The sequence below is a fragment of the Equus caballus genome, chromosome 15 (genome assembly GCF_041296265.1).
Source record: "Equus caballus isolate H_3958 breed thoroughbred chromosome 15, TB-T2T, whole genome shotgun sequence".
Lineage (NCBI taxonomy): Eukaryota > Metazoa > Chordata > Mammalia > Perissodactyla > Equidae > Equus > Equus caballus.
In genome coordinates this window covers 92,066,545-92,079,366 of record NC_091698.1, presented here as the reverse complement: position 1 = coordinate 92,079,366, position 12,822 = coordinate 92,066,545, and positions in this window count along the sequence as shown.

Sequence of the window (12,822 nt, the reverse complement as noted above, 5' to 3'; positions counted from 1 at the left end):
AACGTCACTTTGGTGTTTCTTTCTACATCCTGACTCTGAGTCTTAGTGGTACAGACAGAGCAAGGAGGACAGGCTGAGGAGGGGCAGGCATTAGAGTAGTGGTTAGGAACAGAAGCTGGAGAGCTCTGAGACTTGTGTTCTCCAAAACACAGGAGGAAGATTTTTCAGAGATAAGGGCTTGAAAGAGTCTGTAGTTTCTGACTGGTCCTTCTAGCCAACACCAAAGATCAGCCTTTGCTTTGGAAGGGACCAAAGGATAGAATATGAGTCTAATGTGTGTTTTGAATTATTTTATATATTAAGATATAAACGTATAATTTTATTGTTTTGTTCTGAGTACTGAGGGTGAAATTAAAGAATTATTTTTATGGGTTTTTTTTTTTTCAGATTTCCTAATCTGTTTCCCTTTACTATCTTCTGATTCTTAACTTTTTTATTGAGCATGGAAAATTACACATATATGTAGGCAGCTGTGTTAGTCAGGGTTCTCCAGAGGAACAGAACCAATAGGATATATATAGATACGTAAAAGGAGATTTATTATGGGAATTGGCTCGTGGGATTATGGAGGCTGAGAAGTCCAACAATATTCCATCTGCAAGCGGGAGAACCAGGAAAGCCAGTGGTGTAATTCAGTCTGAGTCCAAAGGCCTGAGAACCAGGGGAGCCCATGATTTAAGCCCTACTCTGAGGTCAAAGGCCTGAGGACCTCAGGGGCCACTGGCTTAAGTCTTGGAGCCTGAAAACCCAAGTTCCAGGATCTCTGATGTCTGCGGGCAGGAGGTGAAGACAGATGTTCCAGTTGAAGAAGAGAGAGAATTTTCCCTCCCTCCACCTTTTTCTTTCTATTTGGACTCTCAACAGACTGGGTGATGCCTGCCCACATCGGTGAGGGCCATTTTCTTTACTCAGTCTACTGATTCAAATGCTAATTTCTTCCAGAAACACCCTCACAGACACACCCATAAATAACATTTTACCAGCTATCTTGGCATTCCTTAGCCCAGTCCAGTTGATGTATAAAATTAACCATCCCAACAGCATATCTTTTGTTAGGCTTGGGCTCCTCTCTCCATGAGGTCAACTTTGGTAATAAAGCTAAGATGCTACGATGTTATCACATTGTCATGCAATCTTCCCAGATCACCCAAAACTGATTTTGGTAATGAAATTATCATTGTCAGTTCTAGCGTGGATAAAATTTTAAAAAAAGAGCTGCATAAAAGGGCTTAAAGGAATTTTGAACACCACAATCATGAACAAGTCTAAGCAGGCATTCTCCATCCGTTTTTGGAAAATCTTTCTTGTTTCTTACTATGGTACTCAGAGGAATATATCTCTTTCTGTGGCAGTGCTAAGAGGACATTACAGAGGGATTTGTGGGACATGGTCCCCACTTGGCCATCCTTCTGCTATTTTTTATTTTGGGGAGGAGTCTTGTTATTATTCAAAATTTCTGGAGACACTAGTAGGCTCCGCTGTGGTTTACTAGTAAACCATACATTTTATAATGTATGTTGCAAATTAAGTAATACGACTAGGTGCTAGTGCCCTGGGAAGTCTCCAAAGAATCTTTTTCTTCACTGTGGTCACCCTGCTCCACGCTGATCTGTAGAAATAAATATTGTGGAAAGTGGCTCTATCAGTTTCATAGCTTCTCTTACCTGAGTCTAAAGATACAAAAGTCACTAACATGTCAGAATGTGAACATTTATTAATATTTTTAAGTGTTTATATATATGTACACAGATAGGTTGAAAGATAATGAAATTTAGTAAAAATTAGAGTTAGAAAAAAAGGCATCTGTGAACTCACTATCCTAAGATAGTCAAGAATTATAATTATATTCTTCCAAAACATTTTCATCCATTTGTGTAAAGTTTAACCTTCCCTCTCTTGCAAAAATTTTTAGAATTGTATAGTATACATCATTCAGTATCCTGACTTTTCCTATATAATATTAAGCACAAGTATTTTACATGCTGTTACTTGGTTTGAGTAATCATAAATTTAATGACTCCATAATGTTCTAAAGTGGGTACACTACAATTTGCATAAGTATTTCCCTACTATTGAATATTTGGGGTGTCTATGAGTTTTTGCTATGAAATATTTTCCAGAGTATCTCCTTTCTTTATCTAAAATTTAAGTTCCCTAGTACAAAATCTTTCTTTTCACAATGACTAGTACATTCAAACCTGTAGCTGGATGGGTTCATCAGACTCCAAGTGCATATGATAGAGCCTCACTTGTGTTCATCAAGGCCAAATCTGGTTTGTTGGGCTGTAAGCAGTCAGCATTTATTTCGGCCTGTCTTTGTTTGTTTCTTGTCTCCTCTGGCCTCACTGTCGTGAAAGCTACTTGTGAGATGAGACTTGTATACCTTTCCTACTGCAGTCTTCCTAGTGCCTAGAACAGTTACTAGGAGGTACGATAGTAAATATTTGTTGAATGAACATGTTAATGCTTTAAGAAGTGAATAGCAGTGATAAGAAGGATACAGAGTACTGTGTTAACAGCAGTGATGAAGAAAAAAGATTGCTTCCGCATGCCTTTGAGAAGGCCCACGTGGTCAGTGAGTGGGAGGTGGAACTAGGAAAGTGCTGTATTTTTTCGCGTTTTTTTAAGCTCTTTGTCTAGAGATCAGTGGTTCTCAAACAAGAGCATGCATCAGAATTACCTGGATAGCTTGTTAAAAGAAGATTGCAATAGGTGAATGGTTAAACAGACTGTGGCACATCCCTACCATGGAATACTGCTCAGCAATACAAAAGAACAAACTATTGATTCACACAACAACCTGGATGACTCTCCAGAGAATTACCCTGGGTTAACAAAACCAATCCCCAAAAGTTATACACAGTATGATTCCATTTATATAACATTGCTGAATGACAAAATTATGGAACTGGAGAGCAGGTCAGTGGTGCCAAGGTTGAGGAGTGGGCAAGGGCAAGAGGGAAGTGGATGTGGCTATAAAAGGGCAACATGAGAGATCTCCTAGTGATGGAAATATTTTGTATTTTTAACTCGACTGTATCAACTTCAATATCCTGGCTGTGATACTATGTTTTGCAAGATGTTGCCGTTGGGATAATTGGGTAAAGGGGTAATGGGATTGTTGTGTATTATTTCTTGTAATTGCCTATGAATCTACAATTATTTCAAAATTTTATAAAGAGCTTAATTAATTAAAAAATACACACCAATTGTTGGGCTTCATCCCAAGTGTTTCTGATCACTAGGCTGGGATAGAGCCCAAGATTCTGAATTCCTAACAAGTTCCCAGATGAAGCTGATACTGCTTGTCTGAGAATCACACTTTGTTAATCACTTGAACTAGAGGAATTAGGAATTCTTCTTACTCACAGTTGAAATTAAGCTAACTCACTGAATCCATCTGAAGCATTTCAAATAGTCTTCTCCTCATCTTCAATTTCATCTGTTGTAGTAAAGCCTGTTGTCAGTGCAACTGCTTTAGGATGGGCCCATCAGAGCTCAAGTGCTCATGATGGAGCCTCACCTCTGTTCAGTAGGGTCAAGTCTGGTTCACTGGGCAGCAAGCAGTTGGAGAGCAACAGTTGTGTCCTCTTCTTACTGCCTCAACTGGAAAGGAAGTATACAAGCCTGAGATTCACATCCTTTGCTACACGTTAGAATGACCTAGGAGCTTTTAAAAATCCCACTACCCAGACCACAATCACAGACAGATTTAATCAGAATCTCTGAGTGTAGGGCCCACATATCGGTATCATTTGTGCTTGACTAGAAGACTGAGTCCCAGGCTCTAAGGAGAATTTCTAAGGTACCTAATACACCCCTCCCCAACCCAGTTGCCTTCAGTCCAGTTCCCCAGATTCTACAAAGGGCCAGGTAGCATCATCCTTACAAAGCTGGACACCCCAACTAAGAATTCCAGTCTTCTTTCACTTTTCCCTTTCTATTATCTCAGGTTCTTACAAAGTTGCATCTCTTTTCTCCTAGCGGTATTTCTCAAACACTAGGAATTCTTCCATTCCATTAGCCTTAGGTCAAGTCATCATCCTTCCAGTGAGCTAAGCAAGAGTCTCCTCACCAACCTCCTAGTCTACAGTATTATGTTCCTCTTCTCAAATTTATCCTTACGGAGCCACTAGAGGCACCTTTCAAAAATACCAACAGGATCTTTCACTCTCTTATGTAAAACCCTTTGTGGGAAACCATTATTTTATTTATTTATTTATTTTTTGAGGAAGACTGGCCCTGAGCTCACATCTATGCCCATCTTCCTTTACTTTATACGTGGGACACCTGCCACAGCATGGCTTGACAAGTGGTATGTAGGTCTGCACCTGGGATCTGAACTGGCGAACACTGGGCCAACAAAGTGGAACGTGTGAACTTAACCACTGTGCCACTGGGCCGACCTCTAGAAACCATTATTTTTGAAGGAACAAATTTTGAAGAGATTAGCCTGATATATAAGGCTTTCCATGAGTTAGCCTCGCTGCCATCCCTCACCTGCTTCCTAGCTTTATATACCTCAACTTCCCCTACACAACCTTTTTTGCCACCCTTTTTAGAAAACTGCTTTATTAAGATATAGTTAACATACCATATAATTCTCCCTCTTGAAATGTATAATTCTGTGATTTTTAATATATTTGCAGACTTGTGCGATTATTACTATAGTCAATTTTGGAACATTTTCATCAACCCCAAAATGAACCTAGTAGATATCCTTTAGATATCACCCGCCTATCTGCCCATTTCCTGCCCACCACTAACTAGTCACTAACCTGCTATCTTCACTGCCCATTTTGCAGACCTATGCTCCTCTCCACAACAGACTTCTGAACTTTGGAGTAAGACTGAGCTGGATTCAAATCCTACCTCTGCTAGTCAATATCTTTGGACCACTTACTCCATTCAAATTTCAGTTTCGTTGCCCTCAAAATTGGAGTAATATCTACCTGTAAGAGAGGCTCTGAGAATTATTGGTGGCACAATAAGGTGCCCAGAAATTATAGGTAAGTAATAATTATCTTTTTGTTTTAGTGGATTATGAACATAGATTTTGAAAAAAAACATTGTTATGATCCTATGACCAATGCCTTACCAACTAGATGAGGAAGTTCATTGAAAGTGAGAATATGTGGTCTAATGAGATGTTTCACATCAAGACTATCTTAGAAAATTTAGTATAGTTAGCCATGCACACTGTCAATATCAAAGAGTGGACAGTTTGAGGAATATTGGGCCTAAGATTAGTCAATACAGAGGCACCTTTCCTGAGATGAAAGAGTAGGTTATAGAGAAGGAGAAAGACTCAGGTTTTCCTATTGTTTCCATCCACCACTTGGATTGGCTAGCTGTATTTGTTTTCTCTTGCTGCATAACAAATTACCAACTATTGAGCAGCTTAAACAACATCTATTAATTATCTCAGCATTCTGAAGGCCAGAAGTCTAGGTGGACTCATCTGGGTTCTTTTCTCAGGGTCTTCTAAGGCTGAAATCAAGGTGTCAGCCAGGCTGGGCTCTTCTCTGGAGGTTCTGAGGAAGAATCTGCTTCTAAGCTCATTCAGGTTGTTGGCAGAATTCAGTTTCCTATAATTATAGGACTGAGGTCCAAGTTTCTGGATGTTAGCTGAGGGTTACTCTCAGCTCCTGGGGCCATTCTCAGATCCTTGCCCCATGCCCTCCATCTCATTAGTGGAGAACCTCCCTCATGTTGAATTTCTCTCATGCTTTGAATCTCTCTGACTTTCTCTTCTGTTAACAGCCAGAGAAAACTCTTTGTTTTTAAAGATCTCACACAATTAGGTTATGCCCATTTGGTAAAATCTTCTTTTTGATTAACCCAGAGTCAACTGATTAGTAATCTTATAGCTACAAACTCCCTTTTGCCATATACAATAACATAATCATGGGAGTGATGTCCCAATGTATTGACAGGAAACAGAATTATTCAAGGATGAGGATCTTTTGGGGCTGAGGGGATCGTCTTGGAATTTTGTCTACCACACTCATTTAACTGACTTTACCATGGTAAACTTTCAAAATGGGGAGCTAAATGTATAAAACTCAGTCTTGCAAATTGGTTACCACTATTATCTACCTCAGAGAATATGGGCTAAACAGGGCTGCTCTGGCCACTTGATTTAAAGACATTTCTTATATTTTGAGAGTATGGGTTGAGAAAGGTAACAGATAAAGAGATGCCTGAGCTTATTCCTGAGTCCCTTGGATTGTGAGTTTGGATATTTTTGGAAGAGCGGTGGACATTTTCCTGTAGTTCTCTGAGGTCTGTGATTGTTGAGGCAGGCATGGGACAGACCTGGGAGAACCTTGACACCAAAATACTTTATACACTTAAGATGTTTTCTTTGGAACTGTCCTAAAAAATAAATATGAGATAAAGTGATACATCCTTTTGAGTTCCTTTCTGTAGAAATTGAGGCATCTTTCATGACTGGCCTTCAAAATATACGTCTGAGGTATCGATGTTGGTTTTGGAGTCAAAGCTGAGTTTAAAAGCCAGCCCTGCTACTAACCACTTGGTTAAACTCAGATAAGTCCTTAATGTCTCTATGCCTTGTTTTTCATGTCTATAAAATGGGTGCATGATACCTAGTTTGAGTGTTTTTTAAGGAGAAATACATGAGTAATGCATGTAATATGGTTGACCCAGACTACTTGGTTTTGTGGCTGAGTGAATCATGCACAATATTTTGTAGTCATTCCAATGAAGAAGTGGAGTCTGTTTCCAAACCCTTGAATCCAGGCCTGCCCAAGACTTGTTTTATGTAATATAACACTGCAGAAGTAACATTGTCTGAGTTCTAGAGCTCAGGCCTTCAAAGGCTTACAGTGACTACTTTTCTACTTTTGGCATGCTGCTGCCATAGAGGTGGTTTGAAATCTTTATGAATGAAAAAATACAGAGAGTGAGAACTAATGTTTTTGAGCATATACTAGACACTTTATTTATTTTATATTATACTACTTTTTAACTACCAAGCAAAGTGACACAACTTGTCCAAAGTCACAAAATGGCCAATTGGTAGAATCAAGATTCTCAAGTAGCTCAGTCAGGTAACTCCGTCCTACCTGCCTATAAAGCTTAACAATGATTGTTTGTTTGTTTAATCATACTTCCTCTTTAGGGAGCTTCTCCAGTGGCCCATTCTCTTCTATATCCACCTTAGCAACACGTCAATCGGAAATCTCATGCAGCTAATTGAATAGCCTAAAGAATTGGATCAGACAAGCCTTCATAATTTCTAAATATGAGCCCCATCCAATGAGACTATCTCTACAAGTCTCAGAGCATGATTAAGGAGTAGCTTCTCATATCAACCCTGTTCATAGTGCATATGCAGAGTACCCTTACCCAAAGCTTAAGTGGAAATTCCTTATCCAAAATATTGACTGGAAGTCAATGTGCATACACCAGGCTCTGCCGAGATGGTGGTTATATTAGCATTCTGCTTATATAGGTCAAGGCTGCAAAGTACAAATTCTGGGAAGGTTATCTAGAGAGGAGAGTATGTCATTCAAAATTCACCAGTGAAGAATAAGTTGTTTTTGAAGTTCATATTTCTTGAGTCAGTCCGTCTTCATTATCCACATGACTCAGGTGTTACCAAAGATTCAGGAGGCCAGAGAACTCTGTCTGTGGGACCCTGGGATGGAATGTGTTTGATGGATTAGGAAAGAATAAAAAAATGTAAAACACTTGTACTTTAGAAAATAAATTTTAAAAATTATCCTGGGGGAATCTTAAAGGTAAAGATGCTCTGTAAAATATAAGGCCTTGAAAAATAAAAGTGCCACTTAATTGTTGTATAGAGTAGGGCTCTGAGCCTCAGTCTTCTCATATGTAAAATAGGAATTAAATGCATGTATACATCTCAAAATTTTGTTGTAAAATATGAATGAAATCATGCAAGTAAAAGCATGTAGCATAGTTCACTAAGTTCTTAACAACACATGCCTCCAAGAAAACTTCCATTTAAAAAACTTTGCATGTTGAACAGGGAGAAAATGTCACTTGGAAGATGGCCAAAGGGTTTGAAAATTGGGCAGGCTAAATAGAAATTGGTGACATTTTCTTATAAAGGCAAGGGAGCTTGGTGCCAGTGTGAAATCGGGGTCTTGCTCTTTTTAAGAAAAGCATGAGGAGTTTTTTCCACTTTTCATTTGGCTTGGCCAAAATGATCCGTGTTCACCTTTTTTCCTCCAACCTGCCTTCAACACTCACTTTCCTGAGTAAAGTTAACAAATGATTCCATTTCTCCCATTAGTAACAGCCATTAGCAGGAATGTTCGACACTCACCAGCATTAACCAAACCCTAATTAGCCAATACTGCCTGCCACCCCCTTACAATGCACACCTTTCTTTCCTCATGCCTGCTATGGCTCTCCTAAAAGAAACATTTGTAGAATTCCCCTCCTTAGCCCACTCTCCCTCACATCATTAATCAGCTTGCTATGCCTCATCCAAAGAAAAAAAAATTATCCAGTTTCCTGCTGCATGCCAGCCAGATGAACAAGTGCTAAGTAGAGCTTAAATATGTACCCTGCCCTTGTTCACGGTACATAAGCTGCTGCACCTGAACTCTGGTGTGTTAAGGAGGATGTGACCTGGATGTCACAGGGGCTGTCTTTAAGCTCTCTGCGTCTGTATGATGTTCTGATGCTTCTGCATTCCACAGCCAGGTCTGGAGTAGAACCAAGCAGAAAAACATCCCTGGCCTGGCAACTTCAGGAGTTTATGATCTTGCTTGGAGACTCCATGATCTGAGAGGGACTGCGGGGGACCAAGGGACTTTCTCTATTAAGTAACTTTAAAAAAAGAAAAAAAGCAACAAAACAGAAAGAGAGGATTGAGACGTCCCCACATACGCACATTCATCACACTGCCCCCGCATTGCCACGGAGTTATTTCCTGCCTGGAGGAAGCAGTTGTAGGTGCTTCATTTCCAGGCACCAGGAGCTTCCAGGCAGCAAGTTTACCTCCTTGCAACAGGCGGCACGTTGCTGAGAAAAGAAACAACTTCATAGTCTGCAGGCTTGGCTTTGAACATTAGTGCTGCCACTGCCTAGGGGTCTCTGTGCGTTGCTTAACCTCACAGCCTGCTTCCTCATTTGTAGAATAGGAATGATAATAATACCGACCTCCTAGAGCGAAAGGAAACAAGGAATGGGAAGGATGAAGCACAATGCCTGGCACAGGACAGGCACTCAGTAACCATCCTCTTCCCAGGTCCCCTGCCTCCAGATTCACCTGCGTAAACAAATGTCAGGGACTCTGGGGAGGATTTTATCCGGACCCCATGACCACCTAGAGGGGGCCTTGCCCTGAACTTCAGTGCCCCGTGAACAGGAGACTAGGAGTCTTGTCTCTTTGTTTTCCTTTGGCCTGTTTTTTATTTGGGGTCTGTGTGATTTCCTGGCAACAGCCCCGTTGGTGATGAGAAAATATGTGTGTTTGCTATTTGAGGAGCAAGCAGCTTGCTTCTAGGGGTGCTCCTCCCCCTGATATTGTTACAAAATGTAGGTCAGTGATAAATGTGCCTCAGTGCAGCACAGTTCAAAGTGGAGTCCCAAGTCGAGTCCAGCTTGGATTCTGTATTTTTGGTAATGCAAATGGACAAAATTGGCTTTTGTGACATTTTCCAGTTTTTTGGAGTTTGGCTTCGAGATTGATAGCCTTTCCTTTCTTTTCCAGTTAGTCCCCTTGGCTATCGACTTCCTCCTCCCTGGTAAAACCCAAAAGCTTGCTTCTACTCCTGTGGTCTTATTCCTGTGGATGACCACCCGTCCTCCCAGTGGCTCAAGTAAAATCCTAGATTTTTCCTAGACTCCTGTATCTTGCTCCCTGTCACATCCTGTCCCTCATTAGCATCTTTTGCCTTGACTTCCTTAATATCCTTCAAAACCAACCATGTCCCTCCATTATGCATTCGCTGTCATACTCTGGTCCCTTCCACACCACCGTCTACAGCCTCTATCCTAAGCACTTAGCACACTGATTTATTTATTTATTATTCTTTTCCCTTAGTCTGTGAAACCCTTGGGGACAGGGCCTATGAATCAATCATTTTTGTGTCTCCAGTGCCTCATACAGTGTTTGAAGTAAATGTTTCCTTGATGACTAAAAGAATGAGTGTAAGCCGTTTTGTCCCCAGTTGGAAAGACTTTCTATGTTAGAGGACAGACTAGGGTTTTAGGAAATGCTTTCTATGACCCCAAAATTAGACCCCCCCATCCTATCTCCATCAACCCTGGCTTGAATGATATTGTACCCCTTTGGGTTTTTCCAACTTTCAGCCAAAGTGTACTCAATAATTAGCGTCTATTTGATGGCTTGACAGAGACTATTCTTAGTAAACATTCATATCAGTGCTCCCTGATGACCCAAGGACGTCTAAAACTCAACATGCCCAAAATTAGGCTTATCCTCTCCCTCCAAAATCTTGTCCTCTTCCTGCATTTCTTATCCCAGTGAGCCCTGTTACCTCAGCAGGAACACGACAGTCATGCAGAGCCTCTCATAGCTCCACAATCCTGCCATTCATTTGGTCACTGAATTTTACTGATTCAACTTCCATAACATCTCTTGAATCTGTCTCCTCCTCCCCATCATTGTCTAGTTCCACCCCTCATCACTGACTTCCTCAAGCAGAGGTGACCACTTCTTATTTTGGGCCACCATTGTGCTCAGTAAAAATTTCTACCAACACAAGGTGTTTCATGCATTTGTTTAAATTCTCACTACTACACTGTGAACTGATTGAGAACAAGAATTATGTTCATTGAGTAAATGTATGATATAGATGAATTTTAATGTAATTTGAAACTTACAGACAAGTTAATAGTAAAATAGTAAAAGGAACTCTTGAATTCCCTTTACTCCGATTCAATGATTGTTTATGTTTTATCCCATTTAGTTCTCTCTCCCTCTCTTCCTCTCTCCTTCTAAATAGGTAGGTAGATAGATAAATTTTTTTTGACAATTTGAGATTTGGAGACACTGTGCCTCTTATACCCCTAAATATTTCAATGTGCATTAGTAAGATAAGATGTTCTCTTATAGCTACAGTGTAGTTATTACCATCAGGAAACTTAACATTGATATAATATTATTATCTTATCCATGGTCTGTATTCACATTTGGCAACTATCTCAATATAATGTTCTGTATAGTTATTATTTTCACCTTCAGGATCAGATCCAGGATCATATGTTACATAGTTTTCATGTCTCTTTGATCTTCTGTCTCTGGTATGATTCTTCAGCCTTTCTTTGTTGTTGTTGTTTTTTCTTTTTGACTTTGACCTTTTTGAAAATTACTAGCAAAATATTTTCTAGAATGCCCCTCCGTTTGGGTTTGTCTGACAGTTTCTTATCATTAGATTTGGTTATGTACTTTTGGCAGTAATGTCACTAAAGCAATATTGTATCCTTCTCAGAGCATCTTATTAGGAGGGTCACAGTGTCAGTTTGTGCTAGTATTGGTTTGATGACTTGGTTGAATTTATGTCTTCCAGATTTCTCCATTATAAAATTACTAATTTTTCCTTTGTAAATAATATGTAATTGTGAGGAGATACATTGAGAGACTATAAATATCCATTCCTCATCAAACTTCCATCTCTAGTTTTAGCTTCCTTTGATGGTTTTCCAGCTCCATTCTTCCTTCTTTATTATTAGATGGCATTCTGCTTTAGCAAAATATGTTCTCCTCTCACGCATTTACTAGATTCTGTAAAAGTATGAACTCATAGATTCTTATTTTCTTCAATGTGTGTACTTCATTACTTTCATTAGTTATTTCGATGCTCAAATTGTCCCAGATTTAGCCAGTAGGAGCCCTTCCAAGTGCTTTCCCATGTACCTATGAAATATACCCATGATTCCTTCTTACTTCCTTACTTTCTGGAATAACAAAATTCTCTAAATTTATCTTGTACTTTCTCTCTTCCATCCCTGGATCAGCTATTTCTCCAGACCTCTATTTCCTTTTAGTGGATGATAATATTTAAAAACAATATATAGACGTTAAGTGGCTTATTGTTTCTGGTATGGCATTGCTTCTAGGCCCTTCCAATGGATGGAGCAGTGTAATACACACCATGCACACACACACACACACACACACACACGTACATGCACAAATCTATGTTTGTTTCCATATCTATTTATCTACCTACTTGTCAATGGTATTAAAAACCATCAGTTTATCTAGTAGTTTATGCTGCTACTTAATGCTAGTATATTCAGTTGCAATCCAGCTCTACAGGGTTCATTCTAATCTCATTTTGTATATTTGTAACTCCTTTCTTCCACCTTCTCTCAACATATTTATTCCTGAGCTTTAGAGTATACATAAGGTAGTTTTAGAATTTCTAACTCATAACGCTGTGCAAATATAGTTTTGTTGAACACATTAATAGCCTTCTTCTTTGTCTCCTTGCCTCCAAGTTTTCTTGCCCCAGTTTCTTATCGCCACATAGCTACCAGACCAAATTTTGGGCATTTGACACTGCAACCATTATTTTGCTACTCAAGAGATAATGAAAGATAAAATGCAAAGGACCTAAAAGGAACTTAGTCATTTTTGTTGACAAAAATATTTGAAAACAGAGTCAACACTTACTATGTTTATGATAAGCATTAGATTAGAATCCTGCTAATTTTGCTAGCCAGTTAGCAACTGGATCATTGAAGATACTTGATCTATAAAACAATTGAAAATTATTAAGTCTGAATAATATTCTAGTGTGAGAAACCTCTTGGCTACCCATGTTGACTTTGGAAATTTGAAGATCTTGT